Source organism: Mesocricetus auratus, unplaced genomic scaffold (genome assembly GCF_017639785.1).
Source record: "Mesocricetus auratus isolate SY011 unplaced genomic scaffold, BCM_Maur_2.0 Super-Scaffold_4256, whole genome shotgun sequence".
NCBI classification, from domain to species: Eukaryota; Metazoa; Chordata; class Mammalia; order Rodentia; family Cricetidae; genus Mesocricetus; species Mesocricetus auratus.
Window position 1 is genome coordinate 133,150,790 of NW_024429182.1, and position 19,872 is coordinate 133,170,661.

At 40.8% G+C, this 19,872-nt stretch overlaps 1 protein-coding gene and 1 pseudogene across 3 annotated transcripts in view; one reads left to right on the top strand and one right to left on the bottom strand.

Moving 5' to 3' along the window:
* The window catches only part of Otud7a (OTU deubiquitinase 7A), a 356,745-nt gene that overhangs the window by 304,431 nt on the left and 32,442 nt on the right, over positions 1–19,872 (bottom strand). The gene's annotated exons all lie outside the window — the stretch shown is intronic.
* LOC101828137 lies at positions 56–1,117 on the top strand (annotated as a pseudogene).

Consider the following 19,872-nt stretch of genomic DNA (forward strand, 5'->3'; position numbering starts at 1 on the left):
TGGCAGACAAGAAACCTTCTACAACAGAGGTTCATGAAATTTCTGTGGTAACAAAACAAAAAAAGTTGTAAAATAAAGATACTTTTAAAAAGGTTCATTGCTGAGTTTCACTTCCAGAGCCACTGGGGCCAGCAGCAGAACCAACAGTGCCCTGCTGCCTGCTTCTCACAGGCCCTGCCCCACGGCCCCATGCAGACCCTCATCTTCTGGACCTGGAAGCCACTGGCCTGCCTTTCTCTCAGCCTAAGATCACAGAGCTGTGCCTGCTGGCTGTCCACAGATGTGCCCTGGAGAACACCTCCATCTCTGCAGGACAGCCGCCTCCAGTGCCCAAACCACCCTGTGTGGTGGACAAGCTCTCTCTATGCATTGCTCCGGGGAAAGCCTGTAGCCCTGCAGCCAGTGAGATCACAGGTCTGAACACAGCTGAGCTGGAAGTAAATGGATGTCAGTGCTTCTACGACAACTTGGCCAGCCTGTTCTAAGCCTTCCTGCGGTGCCAACCACAGCCCTGCTGTCTTGTGGCACACAATGGTGACTGTTACGACTTTCCCCTGCTCCAGGCAGAGCTTGCTATGCTGAGCATTAGAAGTCCTCTAGATGATACCTTCTGTGTAGATAGCATTGCTGCCCTAAAGGCCTTGGAACAACCTAGCAGTTCCTCAGAGCATGGTCCAAGTAAGAGCTACAGCCTGGGCTGCATCTATACCCGCCTGTATGGACAAGCACCAATGGACTCTCACACCGCTGAAGGTGATGTTCTTGCCCTGCTCAGCATCTGTCAGTGGAAGCCACGGGTCCTCCTGCAGTGGGTGGATAAACACGCCAGGTTCTTTAGCACTGTCAAGCCCATGTATAATATTGCAGCCACTGCAGGAACAACCAAGCCAAGGCCATATCCTGCCACAGTCACTACATCCCTGACCACAACCAACACAAGTCCCAGCCATGGCAGGAGCAGGCAACCCAAGAACCTTCCTCCAGCAAAGGCCCCGGAACCCCCATCATAGGAGCTGCTGCCCCACTGAGCCTGCTGGCCTTCCTGACCTTGGCGATAGCCATGCTGTATGGACTCTTCTTGGTCACCTGGGCAATAAACCAAGGGATGTCTGACTAATAAAGACCCCCACAACACTGAAAAAAAAGTTCACTGCTAGTAATATCAGGTAAGAAGGATAGCAGACTTAACCATGGTCTGTATGTCACTTAATTGGGTTCACCCATAGATAAAAGTTATCCAACACAAGGGTGGGCAGGAAGTGGCCACTAAGGGGCCAAGGCAGCCCAAGACATTAGATAATTTTGCTTCACACCTCAAACCTGATTATTTGCTAAGCCATACCTACACCCTGACTGCAGAGTGCACCAACTCCTCATGCTCACAGGTGAAGCCATACTTGTGTCAAGGCTGCAGAGTGTACCAAGCTGCTGCTGTCCACCTGCCTCTCACAGTCACACACAAACAGGCATCACCCTACCAAGGTTCAAATGCACATGAGCTTCCATGTCAATAGGTCAAATTTTAAATCCCATAGTGTACTATGAAGAGATGGTCTTCTCCTTCATGAAGGTGATAAATTCTCTTGTAAAAAAGATTTCTCAGAGATGCCTCCCTCTTCCATCCATCCAGGTGGATCACAATGTTCATTCTTTTCACTCTTCTGCCTTCTATCAGGTGAGGATATAGCAAGGCACCCTCCATGGAGCAGAGAACCCTTCTTACTCACAGAGTCACTGGTGCCTTAATTATGGTTTTCTCAGCATCCATAGCTATGAGAAATAAATGCCCATTTCTTATAAATCACTCACTATACAGCATTTTGTTATAGCACTGAGGATAAAGTAAGAATGCCTGTCCTGGGCTAGAGGCTATCCTGATGTAAATTTCCTCTTTTTTCTTTATTATTATTTTTAATTTAAATATATTTTGATCATATCATTCCCTTCCCCCAAGTCTTTTTAGATCCTCCCCACCCATCCACCCAACTTTAAGTTTGTTCTCAAAAAACAAACAAAACCCAATACAAGAACAACATCCCCAAACCAAGAAAACAGAATAAAACCGCATACAAAAATAAAAAATAAAAACAAACAAAAAACTGTAACCAAATAAAAGAACACACACAAAAAAAAAACTGTGGAGTCCAATTATATGTTGGTTAACTATTGTACACGAGGCCCGACCTGGAGTGCTTCATATAGTCTACTGGGGAAAGCTGATTTTAATTCTCCCAGCAGGTATAAATTAGAGTCAAATTTAAAAATCTATCTTTTAAAACAAAACATACAGAAAGACACATGTACTTAACCATGTTCATTGATGCTCTATTCATAATAACCAGAAATTGAAAACAGCCTAGATGCCCCTCAACAGAAGAATGGATAAAGAAAATCTGATACATTTAACACGATAGATTATTATTAAGCAATTAAAAACCAATGAAATTCACATAAATGGATGTAAATAGTGAAAATAATCCTATGTGAAGTAATCCAGATCCAAAAAGACAAAGTCTGCTTATGTGTGGATATTAACTGTTAAGTCGATAATAACCAAGCTACATATTGTAGAACCACAGAAGCTAGGTATAGAGCACTAGTTTTCAACCTTCCTAATGCTGTGACCCTTTAATATAGTCCTCATGTTGTGATGACCCTCAACCATAAAATTACTTCATTTCTACCTCATAACTATAATTTTGCTATTGTTCTGAATTATAATGTAAATATATGATATGTAAGATACCTGATATGAGACCGCCAAAGGGGTCATGACCCACATGTTGAGAACCATTAGTACAGAGTTAAGGGACTAAGAAGGGCAGAAAAATCTTGTAATGAAAGGGAGATAAAATAAACAGCTATATATGGAATGGGAGCACTTGAACAAGAGGATCAGTGAGTAAGGGAAGGAAGGAGGGGGATGCTAAAATTAAGGGCCATTTGGAGGGTAATATGAAAACCTAATATAGTAGAAACTTCCTAAAATATATACAAATATGAAGGTTAACTGAAATAATCTAACTGAATGTAAATATCTGTGTTTTCTAATGGTCTTGGGAAACTGCTATGAAAGAGTCGTTTAACCCACAAAGGGGTCACAACCCATAGATTGAAAACTGCTGTTCTAGAATCTTTGGTACAGGAAAGTATTCTGTACACTACCAAAAAAGAAAAGTAAACACCAACCCAGTCACAACCTATTAATCCAAAATGTGGTCCTGTGTGCAAGATATGCTATGGCAATAGTGGGACAAGGTTTGTGGGAGTGGCCAGCCAACATCGGATTCATCTTAAGGCCCACTCCATGAGATAGAAGTCATAGACGACACTGCTCAGGTGACTAACAACCTGAGACTAGAGCCCAGGGGCCCAGGGTAAAATTGAATACTACTGTTCTAAAAACAGTAACAACAACAAGCAGCAATAAGATGACTCCTACTGGCATTCTGTTATTCTTATAGATAAGTGCCTAGCTAAGCCATGGAGAAGCTTCACCCTGCAGCAGATGGGAACAAATACAGAGACCATAAGCAGAAAGTGAAAGACCTTGAAACACTCAGCCCTAAATGGGATGTATTCATCAAATTCCTCCCCTCAGGGCTTAGGGAACCATGTGGAAAAAACAGAAAAGGTGTTAAGACCAGAGGGGATGAAGGACACCAAGAAAACAAGGTCCTGTATATTAATATAATCAATGCACATACGAATTCACAGAGACTGAGGTAGCATGCAAAGGGCCTATGTGGGTTTGTGCCAAATGGAGTCCTAGAGTTGAAAGAAAAAGTAGACAGATGCCCCATCTCTAACCCAGAAGCAATATCCAATTGATAACCACTTGAAAATGAAAATGTAATTTCCTCCAAGGGAGTCTCACTGGGGAAACACACTATTCTAAAGGCTAGACTGAATGCCCAGTAGCAGATGGCCAACAGAGGAACTCTTTAGAGGGTCCCCTTGTCTCATAACATTATGCCAGGACTTTCTTATTTTTTAAAATTTTATCTGATCACTTTTTATTTTTCTTAAATAATATTTTTCTTCTTTATTTTTACCTACAGGTCCTTTGAGCATATATTATGGCTTCCAGTTTAGTGTTTTTTATGGAAATCCTTAGTGTACAAATGAATGGGTCTCTGTTTCTTGTGCCTTCTCTTAGGCTCTTTTCCTTCTGTTTATTTTGTCCAATCCTGATGTGTTTAGTTTTCATTTCATCTTATTTTATTTTATTTTATTATTATAATCCCTTAGAAGCCCATTTATTGTCTAGTGGGAGACAGAAAAGGGGTGGACCAGGATGGAAGGGTGGATGGGGAGGAACTGGGAAGAGTAGGAGGGAGGTGAAGCCATATGTTATGTGAGAAAAGATCTATTTTCAATAAAAGGGGAAAAACAAAACAAAATGTATAGGAACAAATAGTTATGGTGTAAGGATTGACTCTACTTTTATTTATAAAGAAAAATAAAAGGAAATCATTACTCTTCCCTGGTGAAGGACACTGTGGTAGTCACTGATAACACCAACTGAGTGTGTCTGGCTTCTCTCTTTCTAGATAGAGGGTAGTTGCCTTGTCTCTATAGGTGAGGTCATGGGCCTCAACTATATGCTAATCAGGAGAAGGCAGATGCGGTTTGGTCTTTCATATAGGAGTCAGAGAGCTGCCTGATCCCCATGCTGTCTCTTTCTTGGCCAACAGCAAGGATCTGTGCTACTCTGGTTGACATCCCAGGGGCTCTTCCTAACCAAGAGTAAACAAGTAGCAGGAGTGATAAATAATCTTCTCTAAGCCACTAAGGTTTTTGCATTGTCTATTATGAAAACATACCAGGACTTACTATGATTGACACAGAAATGGGCACATGTCAGAAGTCTACCACTGTAAAATATCCGTAATAATTATTTGTGAAGCCCTGTATTGAGTTGGGCTTCGGTAGAACTATTTCCTCCGAGCCACTGGATGACACATATCACACTGGATGAGAAGAGGTGGAAGACAGACTGTTGTCTCAGTGCCAGAGTGGGGGACTTGGAAAGATAATACAGGAGATGTGAGTCCACATAGAAACTACATGATTAGAAGTAGGAGTGAAAGGAGGCAGATAGTCCATAAATGTAATAGCTTGCCAAATTAGAAAATGCAGTAACTTTGCTTCTTAAAATAATAACAAATTAATCCAAGCATGGGATTTATATTATAAAACCTAAAATCTTTTTTAAAGTGATTAGGAGAGAAGCCATGACTTCATGGATGCCAGACAAGCGCTCTACCAGTGACTCCAGGCTAGGGCATAACATTCAAAGAGAAGGGTATAAAGCACTGCTATTGTAAACTGTGAGTACGCTGAAAGTCTAGATACATCTTTAAGATGAACAGAACGGCTTGATATAGCACCTGACCATTAAGAGTAAGGCATTTGTGCACAAGCCTAAGCAACAGGTTAGATGCAAGAGTATATATAAAAGGAGGAACATTTGTGCCAATCTTTCGTGGCTCTAAGATTACCAGAAGAAAAGTTTTAATCAATGAGTTCATTTATTAATTCACAGGAATGTTTTGTAAATGCTTAGAGAGAAGGGCATAACTAGGAGGAGCTGTATCTCTCTAGAATAATCCAACAGAATAGTGTTATCTGTGGTAAGATTTAAAATTTCAATGAATTTGACTTTATCCACAAAGATTATTCATCTCTGAATGATGGGCTACTCTGTTCACAACTCAAAACATACTTACATCTTTACATCTGCCTATATTTTGGTATATGATATATAAGTACTTACAAATATTAAGTAACACAGCATCTAATATTTTATAACATACATTTTGATTGTGAAAATGCAAACTACAGTACACATGGTTTTGTGACTGCCTCTCAGGTGGACAGCGTCTTAAGCACCTGGTCCTTAGCTGTCACCTCAGTATGTGGGCAGTACCTTCCTCATGACAGATGACAGAATCTGGAATCTGAGAGGCTGAATGCAGCTCTTGTTTTGTATGTCACCTACAAAGGCCAGTCACAACAAGCTCACTCTGGTCCCAGTCTGCCTTTAAACATTTTTTGTTGTCTGCTTCTGTCTGCAATCATCTAATATCTTACATCACAGGAAAAAAAACTGTGGAGACTGATGATAATAAAATTGAACAGAAACCAACAAATCCTCACAGCAGCAGATAATGGCTGCTACACATCACTACCAAGAGACAGGCAAAACCATCTCCATATGTATGTGAAAGGAATTTCCCATCTCTGGGTTTAAGAAGAAAGTACCTATTGCTTTTTATTGCTGTGATAAACCCTACAACCATTAATGGCTTGGGGAGGAAAGCACCTATTTCATCTTACAGCATAGTGGGAAGGCAGGGCAGGAACTCAAGGCAGGAACTCAGGGGCAGGAACTGGAGTATATGGAGGGACACTGCTTACCAACCTGCTCCCCATAGTTCACTCAACTTCCTTTTTTGCATCCTGAAGACCATCTGTCCACGGGTGGCACTACCCCATCCACAGTGGGCTAGACCCTCCCATCAATCATTAATCAAGAGACTGTCCTAGAGACTTGCCCACATGCCAGTCTGATGAGGCATCTTCTCAGCTGAGGTCACTCCCTCCAGAAGACTTTATCCTGTGTCAGGCTGACAAAAATTAAACAATACAGTGCCCCACATCAGGAATTAAATACCTAGTTTTTCCCTTAAAAAGACACACTGGAACTCAGTGTTTTCACCCTGGCATTTCTCTCATTTCTTGAGGCAGTGCTCTTCATTGACTATGTTCTGAGCTTTACTTCGTACAGGGCACAGTGACACTGATGTAGCCATTGGAGTTGATCTGTCCAGCATGCCAAGCACTGTGTTGAATGACTCACATGCATCTCTTCATTTTAATGCTAACCGTTGTTCTTAAAGTCAGGATTAAAGGAAAACAACATTTGTCGTCTTCATACATACACACATTTTTCTTTTTTGCAGCCTTTGTCCCCTTGCCTGGTCAGGGACTCAGACATATAAGATGGGCAAGTTCATCCTTGGAATTTGGAGTCTGATTTGTTTTATTTATTAGTCAACTTAATTATGATATGCTGTACCTAAGCAGACAATTTATCTATTTAATATGTATAGTTCAGAAGATTTTATCATACTCTCAGAGTGACGTAACTCTAAAGACAATTTAAATTAAGAATATTTCTGCCACCCTGAAGATACCTTATGTTCCTCAGTCATTGGCCAGCCCTTCTGAGGCTTCCCAGCTCAGACAACCACTAATGTATCTTATAATTCTGTAAAGTGCCATTTTCTCTCATGTAAATAGAATCATACAATGTATAATCTTTTGTAGCTGGACAACTTTCCATGCTTTCAAGGGCCAACACTTATCAGTACTTCATTTCCTGACTAATATGCCATTATACACCACAGAACACAATGTGCCATGTGCATTAAATTCTAATTATCCAGGCATCGGTGGGTGGACATTTGGATTGGATCCACCTTTGGGTTATTAACACATAATGCACACTCAGGAGAAAGCTTTCACATCTCTTCTGTCTGTGCCTGGACATGCTGGGTCAGATGGAAATTCTGTTTGTTTCTTAGGAGCTACCCAACTGCTTTTACAGAGATGCAGCATTCCAATTCTCATCAGCAATACACGGCAGCACTGATTTCTTCACCACCTCATCAACACTTGTCTTTTCTTTTTTCATTACAGATCTCCTACTGGGTGTGAGGTGGTATTGCATTGTGATTTTCATTTCATGAGTCCCTAATGACTGATAATGCTGTGCATTTGCATGTGCCCGTGGGACACTGTGCATCTTCCTTGCAGAAATGCCTATTTCAAGTGCTTTTCTTAATTTTTATTGGACTTTTTAAATAGCTGAAGTGTAGTATTTTTCAAATATATATACTGGGTTTGGCTCTCATCAGATATAATTTACTGATATTTTCTCCTGTTTTGTGGGCTGTCTGTCACTGCTTCAAAGGTGGTATCTGTAGCAAGAAGAAGTCCAATAGATGTGGTAGCCAACTGTGTCTATTTTCTTTTTTGTTGTTGTTTTGATGTTGTGTAAGCTGAAGCACCCAGGGCAGGTTGCATGAAGAAACTCAGGAAGGTTCAAACAGCAGGGAAATCATACAGTGAGACTTACAGTGGACACAGGTCTGGGCTCCCAGAGCAGGCCTCTGTTGGGGTTCATCTGTCCTGAACCCCAGGGCGACATCTCCTGGAATTCTTAAGTACCCACAGGGTGAAGTCCCTACTGCATCCATTTCCTACTGGTCACCAATGGAAGCATGGTCACAAAGAAGCAACAAACAAAATTGGAAATGTGACCACTCTACCCAGTTTACAAAAGAGATAAGAGAGGCTCCAAGATGGTCTAGTCCCATGTGCTAAGAAGGAACACCACAAACCTGGAGCTGTGTCTCTTTACATGCAGAGAACCACAGAATAGTCCCTTTAAATAGCCTACTGCAATTGTCATTGACGGAGACTTCCTATGGCCTGTGGAGATGTCACCTAAAATCCCACATAGGTTTGTGGGAACCACCTGGGCAGACACCAGAAACACATCATGCCCAAGCTTCTGGGAAATGTCTTTGTACAAATTCAATCTAAAGTAGAGGGTAGGAATGTGTACTCTAACAGAAGTATCCAAATTTTCATAGATAATAACTGGCTCACTCCAAACTAAAATTCTCCTATATGGAAAGTTTCTAGGATCTAATGTACCCTGTTCAACCAATGTACACAGAAAGCAGAGAGGGATAAAGAAAAAACCTTGGCCAACAGGGCATGAATCCTGGAGTTTAAAACAATGTTCAAAAGATGCTCTGGTCACATACCAGAAACTCTCTTTGAGGCTTGTGGGTCAAAGAAAAAAATACAACATTCACAGAACTCTCCTTCTGGACAATGCCCTGGGAACCTCTTTTGAACATAAGCAGGACATCTACCGAGAAATATTCCAGAGCGGGGCTTCTGGGACAGAGTCTGTCTCGGCTATAGGGTGCAGATATTGATGCAACTCTTCACATAATCCAGGGAAGCAGAACCACCTTGTGCATAATAACAGATTTATATCTATGACTGCCAACATGCAAGCCATCTTGCCGTTAAAGAGATACTTTAATTACTCATACCCCTGCTCCCAGGCATCGCCATGCCTGTGACATAACCAACCTTACAGCAATGAAGATATGGATAGAGGTCACAAGAATATTTTGCTTGAAACCCAGCTCAGGGATTCCACGTCCCAAACCTTCAGGGTAGACTTTCACGTTAGTTTATTCTCAAATCAATACAGACAAAGGTTTTGGCTGTGAATTTTATGTCTCTGACTATGCTCTGAAGAAATCTCTTAGAACAACTTATGTGGTTTATCAGAAGATGCCAGAATACCAAGCTGCCTGGCCAATCCCATGCTGTAAAATGTGGGTTTCATAATGGTTCCAAAAGTCAGTCTATGCTAAAAATATTGAATTTAAAATAAAAATATTTCTTGGGAGACATTTTACTATGCCATTAACTTTACATCCTTAAAGTTTTTTTCTTTCCTTTCTCTCTTCCTGTCTCCCTGCCATCACCTTCCACCCTTCCCTTTGTCACTCATTCATTCAGTCACCCATCCTTATTCATTCATCGATCACCTTCCAGACAATCCTAAAAGCTGTTAAGGAAAAAAAAACAAACCCAAACCAAAAACAAAAACCAAAACAAAACCCCAAAATACAGTCCAAGCCATGAAGGGTGTAGTATGGCACAAGACTACCCAGTAGAGAGGCCATCTAATAAAGGATAAGTAAAAAGGGCAAATTCAGTGGTCTGAGAGGGGGCAGTTGGGGTCCTTATGCTGTTTCTGGAACACAATTCTTTGTTCAGGATCAGGAACCACATTTCCTTAGCCAAGCTGGCTACAGCAGGCCTTCCCCCATGCACCTCTTCAGACAGGCCTTTCTGAGTGAGACTGTACCTAATTTTCGCTCCCTTCACCTGCTTAATCGCCATAGCAACACCTCACTATTGCCATGATGTTCTGCTCCAGAGTGCCAGCTCAGCGGGTATTCTCTATACCTCTAGCACACTGCCCACTTTCCTCCAAGGGTAATGAAAGAAAGAATGTGACTGTGAAACAGGAAGATAACCAAAGTTCAGGGAAACACTTCCTTCCTTGAGAGACAGCTGGATTTAAGACTGAGCTAAATATAACAAGGGTATTATGAACAACCTTAAAGTTATAACTCACATTATTGAAATGGTCATTCTCACAGAGACCATTGGCTCTCCTTCTTCTTAAGAAACTTGAGGACATTATATACAGCTGCCCCTTGGTGCCCTCGAGGGACTGGCTCCAGGACCTCCTACAGACACAGGATTTGTGAATACTCCAGTTGCTACATAAAATGACATAAAAGCATCTAGAGAAATGCACATGGTCCTGGGTGCTCTAATTCATCCCCAATCCCAACAGTAGTTATACTGCACTGATTAGGAAACATGACAGGAAGGATGCACATGTTTAGAAACAACATTTGAAGTCTAGGTGGACTCAACCAGATGAGAACCCACAGATATAGAAGGATGACTACACCTTAGGTGTGCCTTCTACCTATCCATCAAGACTTTCCTAAGTTACACTATGATGCACAAGGTTGACATCATTTGTATTATGGGCTGCCACTATAACTCCAACTGGCGGGTCTCAGTCTTATATTGAACATACCCAAGGTTCATTACCACCCAGTGATGCCACACTCTGTACTATGGTTCCTTTGATCCAAGTTGGGTTAGATTTTCACATCTAACAGTTTTATCCCAAATGCTTATTCAAAAAGACTCACAGAAGCTCAGTTTCATGACTGATAGCATGCATATGAATGCTCTCCCAGCTGTTTTGAATACTAGGGTAATTTAGCAGATAAATTACCCTCCCCCAACCATGTCTCACTCAAAATCTGCTAGGAGCCACTTCCAAAGTGTCCTGGGATCATGTTGGTGGGCACTGGCTGATCTGGCCTGATTCTACTGCCTTCCTACCTGGACGGTAGGTGAAGAGCCCCAAAGTAAAAGGGAAATCACCCTGAATCACTGGTCAGCACTGAACTCTGCAAGCTTACCTAAATGTCATTGTTTGTCTGAATGGCAGTCAGGTCTGGTATGCACACTAATGTGGTTTTCTTACATCATTTAATTTCCCCATGCTTTTCTAAACCCTTTTCTAGGAAACTGTATTCTGGTGACCCTTTGGTCCCATGTACAGTGTCTTCAAGTCACACACGGAATATGCTCTCAAGAAAGATCTTAGTCTGTGGTTTCCCAGTTAGTCCTTAGCCAGTGTCTTTTTACTGTTTTTTTGCCTTTACCACCTTAATCCTGCCAGCAGCAGCTTTGTTTTCTTCTGTTTCACTCACTTCTCTGAGTCTTTGGTGCTCTGTCATGCTTTAGAGACACCACTCTGAATATTTTCTTTGAGAAGAAGGAAATTTACTTTTCAGAATTGTTGGGTTGGTCTCTGAATCGTCCTCTTTCTCTTGGCCTTTTGCTTATGTTTTTCATTTTTTTCATGTTCTGTTTTCTCTGCATGCTAATTATTTTGCAGTCCTTAGTCATCCTGGAGTGGGATTAGCACTTTATGGAAGGATAATATGGAATGACTTGAGGAAGTTACTGCTAGGCCCATATTTCCTGTTTCCTCTTGGGCAGGTCCCTAAGCCAGGAGCCAGATGCTATACACCATTAATAGGAGACAGCCTAGCCACTATGTTGTTGCCTCTGAACACCTAATGATATTGAACTAACTAACTCTGTCATGGCAGGGAAAAGGTGCTCATTCACTTAAGCATTTGATAACCCCCAATCCACAGTGCATGACCAAATCTCTCTCAAAGAAACACATCATTTCGCTGACTAATTAATCAAATGAAGAACCCCCCAGAGACTCACAGAGAACTGAGGATAGTGAAAAGCATCACACACTGTGAGATGGGAATCAAGGCCAATTTCCTCTGACTGATACTGCCCTTGGGGCAGAACCAGTCAATACACTGTCATTTCTTGTAGCTACAATAAATTCTCCTGTTCAACTGTGTCCCAGCATTATGACATGTAAGGGTGGGCAGGCTACTCATACTTTATTCCTCATCTATGCCTTTAAAAAATACCTTTAACAGATGAAAGGAGGCTTCATCCATTTTTATCTGTGTTTTATCAACTTTGGCCCATTATAGGATGGTAGTTCCAGGGTATGGAAACCACCATGGCAAATAGGGTACTAGATTTGGGTTATTACTGTAAAGATGCCAAGTGCTCTTAATGTTTGCCAGGTGCACAAACCTGAACGCCTCCAGTACACTGAAGCATGAACACAGCAGAGTCTGTCTGTGTGGACTCTGGCCATCACCCCTGGGAACAAAATCCCTCTCAGTTCTAAAGATCCTACTCCAGCACAAGCTGGAGGAAGAAATCGTCAATGCCATGAACGACTGTCACAGGCTGTGTGGGACTGGGAGTTCAGAATTGAAACCTAAGCAGACCTCCTAAAGCCCAGAGGCTGTTCCTCAACATTTAAGTCTATGACCTGAGACCCATATACACCGCCCCAGAGCCAGGACACTCCAAAGAGTCCTCTAAACCACCACTTACCACCTACTGCTATTTGCTTATTCTGTAAGCCACCTGTACTCCATAGTTACTATTCTTGTTCCTACTTACAGAGATTCCACCTAAAATCAGAATCTTTGAGAGGGAAAGCTCTGACTCTTTAAGTCTGTAATCACTTCTAATAAATGCTCTATTCATCAGTTGCAAATCATTGATGTGAGACCTGAGCTGAGTCATACATCCACAACAGGAAAAGAAATACACATTCATCTTCTGGTATCCAAATGCCAACACATAGATAAGTCAGTGTGGCCATGTATGTTGTCACAATAGTTTAAATCCCACAATGTGTTTGCATCTGCTTCTGACAAAGGCCTTGAACAGGTTTTCTTCATTTTGCATGTGTGAACACAGAAGCTCAAGATAGGTAATTTTTAAAGATTAAAGTTGCATAATAAAATGGGCAAGGTTACCAATAGAACTAAGTAGATGGATGGCAGCTATGTCTTTTTCTTTTTTTCTGCCACTGAGTTAAAGATCTTAATTAAATTGTTTCATCCAGTTCCTGCACTGACTACCACTGCACCAAAGCGATGGACCCCAGTGCAGAATAAAGTGAGAAGAATGTTTGTTGAAGACATCCTACCTGTGTGCTGATTTACATCACCATCAGAATTCACCTTGTGACCCAGATCCATTGATGACATCATCTCTGTTTATATATGAGGGGCTTGAGTGAGAGCAAGCAGTATTACCTCCCTATCACAGGGGAGCAAAGCCACAGCAACACCAGGGTCAGGTTTTGGGGATACTACAAGAAAGGTAATCAAAAGCATGAAGAGCCCAGAAATAGCCCCTCACTTTTATGACCACGCCATTTTCAATAGGCATTGCCATAACTCATCATCCAAAATAAATGAACATGAAAAAATACCCCTAGCCCTTCTTCACACTATATATAAGAACTGTAAACCACAATATAAAAGTTTAATTATAAAATATTAAGAGATAAGGAGGGTATATACATGGCTTAGGGCATGCAAAAGTTTCCTAAGACATAGAAATAATAAGAATACTTATAAAATAAGAAATTAGACTTTATACAAATTGTAAAAAGTGTTCATTCAAATATGTAACTATAAGTCACCAATACAAAGGTAACCTAGTAAAAATGGGTAGAAGAGCTGGATGGTATCCACAAAGGAAGATTCAGTGAACTTTCAATGCATATTAAAATTACATTGAATCATTACACATCTACTGGAGTGCCTTGAAGTGTATTTGGCTGTCAGTAACAAAGGCTGGCAGGAATAGTGACTAGCTACTCCATACCTCGTGGGCAGAAATATGGAACAGTCTACCTGTCTCTTACAAACCACCCCTGATGCAATGATTTCCTTCTTAGATATTAACTCAGGAGAATCCAAAGCATCTGTGCACACAAATTCTCCCAAAAGGATGTTCACAGCAAACTTAGTCACAAGAGCTCCAAACTGGGAACAGCCCAAGAATCTAACAGCACACTGGCACAGTGAGACAATAGGATTCAATTAGCAATGAACGGGACATGTGATGGTCCAGCAACAGCAGCAAACTGTAGAAACACTGGGCGACAGAGGGATGTGTGCCTAGTGCCTACTACCTCCATATGAAGCTCTAGAATAAATCAGCCTGTGATGAGAAATCAGAAAAGTGGTGGCCTGGGAAATAACTGGAACATGAAGGGGCTTCCTTATGTGGTATCTGTATCTTAATGAGGATATAGATACCTAGGACAGGCATTCTTCAAGACTCACCTCATTTGTTTTTTCAGTTCATTTGGGAAAGAGGGGAAGTAGTGAGGAGACAGATGGGCTAGTAGGCTGAGATCTGAGCTGATGTTGAGTGAAACCCCCTCCCTCCAGGCTAGCCTGACCTGGAGGTGCTTCCAGTGCCCATCTCTCCACTCAGATCCCTCAGACATACTAATACTAAGAGACTGAGTCACAGACAGAAAGTCTACAGTCTTCAGGTGCAGTAGTGTGAAGGCTGAGAGAACCTTAGGTGCTTGAGGGTGTCGCATATTGTCTATAGAGTAAACAGATTTGAACCCAGGAAGGTATGAGGTGCTCCTCTATCTCCCAACAGGAGATACTGAAAAAAATGTGACAGGACACAACCATTATAAACTTTTCCATCTTAACCATTTTGACTGTCTAGCTTAATGACATCAAGAACATTCACAATGTTATACCATTTATCCATTTCTTCATCACTGCAAACTGGAACTCTGTCCTCCTTAGACACTAACACCCTATCTTTATCCCCTGTGACCTCCATTTGACTTTCTGCCTCTTTGATTAATGACTACACAAAACACCTCATTTATCTGTCTTTTTTTTTTTTTTTTGGACTGGCTTTAGTTCAGCTAACATGACATCCTGAAGGTTCGTTTATCAGCACTATAATGTGTGCCCGAGTCCCCTTCCTGCTTAAGATTGACTGACAGTCTATCATATGCCTGTAGAACCTGTCTACCCACTGACTGATTATATACCTGCAGACCTGTGTCTACCCACTCATCCACCATGGGACCCTTGGGTGCTGTCATCTTAGTGACAGGAATGATGCTGCTTTGAGCCTCATTATGCAAATGTCCATTTCCAGTCCTTTTAGGGTCATCCCAAGGGTGGATGTCTTGATTGATACTTCAATTATAGGTTTAATTTTCTAGAGAGCCACCATAAAGTTTCATCCAGTAGCAACACCATTCTAAACCTCACCAACAGTATATAACATTCCAATTTTACATCCTTCCCATCATTTAGTCCCTAGTTTTATGACAGAACTCTTCTCAATGGTTGAGCGATAGCATTCTTGATACTTTGAAAAGAAGGAAGAAACAGGAAATGTTTGCAAAATTAATTATTTTCACTTAGAACAACCCAGACCTATCTGTGAGGGCTTCAGAAATATTCTTGGTCAAGGTGATAGAGTTTCTATGAGGATGTTTCCCTCCTATTGTAACAGCACAATACTGGCATTCAGCAAAATATCCGTTCTAAGTACTCAAAGACCAGTTCCTAGAAAACATGTGTTTGTGTAGTCTAACCAATAAAATCGATTTAGGTCAATATAAAAATGGAGTACATACAATTCATGACTGCTTAAGAACCAGAATAGATTTGAATAACCTCAGAATTTCAGGGAGATTAGCCAGAATCAAGTTCTCCTTTCAATACTGAGTGAAGAAAATAGCCCAGCATAAGAAAAATGTTCTAAACTCTATTGTTAAGTAGATATGGGGGGTGTTAGGAATCTGAACACAGGTTTGCTCAATCGCAATTCCTACTTGGGAAGAGGAGGTGCAGTTTATGAGGATGAGGAGGATGGTCTAAGAATTGATTACTTGCCTCTTAGAGGGTTCACCCCAACCCATATGCAACCTGGGCTCCACATCCTTGGGGCCTTTACACATGACATGAGGGACACCGTGGAAGCCTTTCATGTTAGCTACTCATAAACTCCCTATGCTTGCTATCTGATCTTACATTAAGGAAATCTGGCATTAAAAGAAAGATGGCCTTCAAAGCCGCTCCTAGCAGAGTTGTAATTCTAACTGACTCCAGATACCCTAATCCTAGCCACAAATAAATACAAGGAGGAGGTGGTGGCACTGTCTCCCCTAGGGAACACCTTCATAGCAGCAGAGTACAGTTTTACATGTGTGTCTGTCAGCATCTCGGAACAGAAGATAGTAAAAGAGATGGCAATGGGGCTCTACAGGTCCTGGATACCATGCTCCGCCTGGATGCATGGGAGAGGGACCTGGCTCTGACCCAATCTATTGTGCCAGACTAAGTTGACTCCTCATGAGAGCCCTTACCAATGAGGAGGAGTGGAAGGGGGGGTGGGCTATGGGGGATGTGAGGGGAGGTGGGAAGAGGCGAGAGGATGTGAGAGGAGGGATAGGAGGGAGAACTGTGGTTGGAATGTAAAGAAATAAAAAATTAAAAAATGGGGGGGGGGAGAAAACAAAACAAAACAAACAAAAAGCAGATTGAGTGCTCACAGCCTCCCCCTGGCTAGGTCACCTCTTCCTGGGACTAGAGACCATAAAGATCGAGTCTCTATGATCTTTACACCCATCATGGAATCCAAGCACTATGCATGCTATCAGGACTATGTATGTGTACAGTGGTGGCTGCTCTGTATCTACTTTTATGTCCCACCCAAGAAGAATTTAAAATGTTATCTGTAGTGTATGGACACTAATTTAGGGACCATCCTAAAAGGATAGATGCAAATAGGACTGGGAGGATGTGTGGATGAGTAAGAAACTTTCTGAATAATTAGACAGTGGCAAAGCCAGTGGAGTGAGATCGCTGTGAATAGAAGGTGTGAAGAGCACGGATGGTACAAGGCAGAGAAGCTTCAGGCCAGTTGTGACCCCAAGAGTATCACTGGGATGGCTGTGATGCCCAAGAGCTGCACTGGGGTGTAGGGACCCCCACCTCAGGCTGCATATCTTGTCACAGGTACCAATGGCAGAAAAAAAACAACAACAGAATACAACAAGAAACTCCAGATATTTCACATGGTATGCCCTCAGATTCACCTGCATGGAAACCACAGCTCTCAAATTGTGCTGCTATCTAACTTAGTAAATAAGCCAACTGCTAAACCAGGCATAGTGGATATGTGCACAACTGCAGTTCTCATAACTGAAAGACAGAGTTGGGCCAGCCTGGGCCCCATAGTGAGACCCTGTCTCACAAAAACAAATGCCACAGAATTCTAATCCATCTACAACTTCTTTGCTTTTACCTTCAATGGAAACAAGCAAGATGCAGAAAAACATGTATAGACAGCAGCCAGGATGCTAAACAAAACACTGAATGTCCAGTCATCTTGAATTTTGGATAAATGATGAATACTCTAGTGTGTGTCTGGTGAAGTATTTGGGGCAATGCCATGCCAGAAATAGCATTCCTTATTCAACTGAAATCCACATTAACAAGGCAAGCCACATTAGCATTTTTACATTTTAGGCAACTCTAAAGGAAGCGTTCGGCCTTCCTAAAATCCCACTTCTGCCAATCTCCAGAGTGAAAAGCAAAGCCAACAGAAGTAATGATCCCAGACCTGTGAACAGGCTGCTGCAGCCAACTAGGACTGTGCCATCACTCACATACAGTGCAATTACTGTGTTACTAGGTTTTGTTTATTTATTTTTATTTTTCATTCTTGTATTATTATATTTTATTATTTACTATATTATTATTTATTATTTGTTATTTTATTAATATTATATTTAGATACTTTATACATGCACATACATGTAAGTATTGGGGACCAGCTCCATATTTAAGCATACCCTCTGTGGTCACACCTTTGAAAAAGAAAGCTGCTTCTTTTTTTGGAACACAGAATGGACTTGTAATTATCTGACCAAGACACAGATATCTAGTGAGCTCCAAGGATGGTACCCAGTACTAACAGTTCTAAACAGCCTTTAGTTCTCTGATTTTAAAGGCTCTTTCTGATCACATTCAGATATTTTAGAATGTCTTACACACATGCACATCCAGGGATCACTATGTGAACTCAGACAGAGAGCACATGAAGTTGGGATGAAAAAGTGGGGAGGGGGATAGGAGAGGGTTTGGTGTTATGGAGGGAAAGCAGACGGATTTGATCAAGATGTCTTATATGCATACATGAAATCCCAAAAGTAAAAATGTTCTAATGTGGCATTATGCATTATAGTTATAATATGCAGGCATGTGATATCACAAGTCTCTGGACTAGAATATTTTAGGATACAAAGGGCAGTAGAGTGGCCTACATGGTACAAAATTCCCAAGTCCAAGCAGGTGCCAGAAACTAGGGATACTAATGAATCCTGAATAATCTGTGAGTTTTTATTCATATGATACAAAAAAATTTTTATACATTAGGTACATTATGACATTGACAACATCACTATAATAAAATAGTTTGCTATAAGTAAATTAATAAGGTATTTAGAATATGAACTATTGACTACTGGAAATTTCCATTCAACATTTTTGATTGCAGTTGACTTCAGGTAAGCACAACCTCAGAAGTGAGACTATAAATAAGAGAGGGCTACATATCCATGGTATTTGTTAAACTTAGTCATTTTCCATTGCCTTTGAGATATTTTCTTTTCACTGTATTTATACTTTTTATGAGAAAAGTCTTAAAATTCAGTGTGGAATTTCTCTCATGGTTTCTTTCACAAAAGCACTTTCTAATAAAAATACTTTGCCAAATCATTTTCTGAAGCAAGTATTAGCATAAATTATCAACCAATCAAACCAGAAAAGATATATGAACATTCCTAAGAAGCAAATAATACATAAAAACATATGAGCTAGTACGCAAGGCTAATCTGAAGTTAAGAAAACCAAGCAATATAGTCTACTGTATTAACAGGCTACACATAGATCTACTAGATCATATCAATTATTTTAAGGAAACCACTTGACAAAATCCAACACATACTCATGAGAAAACTCCCAGCAAAGTAAGCAGAAAGGTGCTTCTCCAAATTATTGAAGGCATGCATTAAAAGAACTCTCTAACATCATTAGTTTATGCTCCGAATAGAGCATTTGTTGTTAGGACCAACATTCTGCAAAACATGGCCATGAATTCTCAGAGGCGTTAGTTAGCTCAGCAGTGGAAGTTTAGCCAGACAACAAGGCATAAGAAAAATAGACTGTGAAAGAAGGGATGCTTTCTCTACTTACAGACCACATGAGTTATGTAGAAAATTCTACATAATCCACAGAAAATCTTTTCAAACAAAATAAATTCAATCAAGTCAAACTGCAAGATAAATGTACACAAACTTTATATTTACATACCAGCAATGTACATGTAAAAACTGACTTTAAACTGTGGCTCAGTCAAAACAGAATGAGACAATTAGGTATGAGTTGAATAAGACATGAATCAGACTTGTAAATTACAAAATAATGACAAAAGAAATAAAGGAGGATCTATGTCAGTAGAGAAGCATACTATGCTTGTGGATTGGAAGACTCAGGGTGGTGGATACAGCTGTAAAAACAATTAATTAAAAACAAAAAGACTCAAAAATCTAATGATGCTAAGTCCCTTCAAATTTCTATCAAAAATCCCCCAAAAGATGTTTCTGTTCACATAGACAAGCAGAGACTAAAATGTTTATGAAAAATCAAAAGAAAGAAAATCATCTAAAATAGTATTGATAAAATATAAAAAGAGAAACCATGATACATGGTA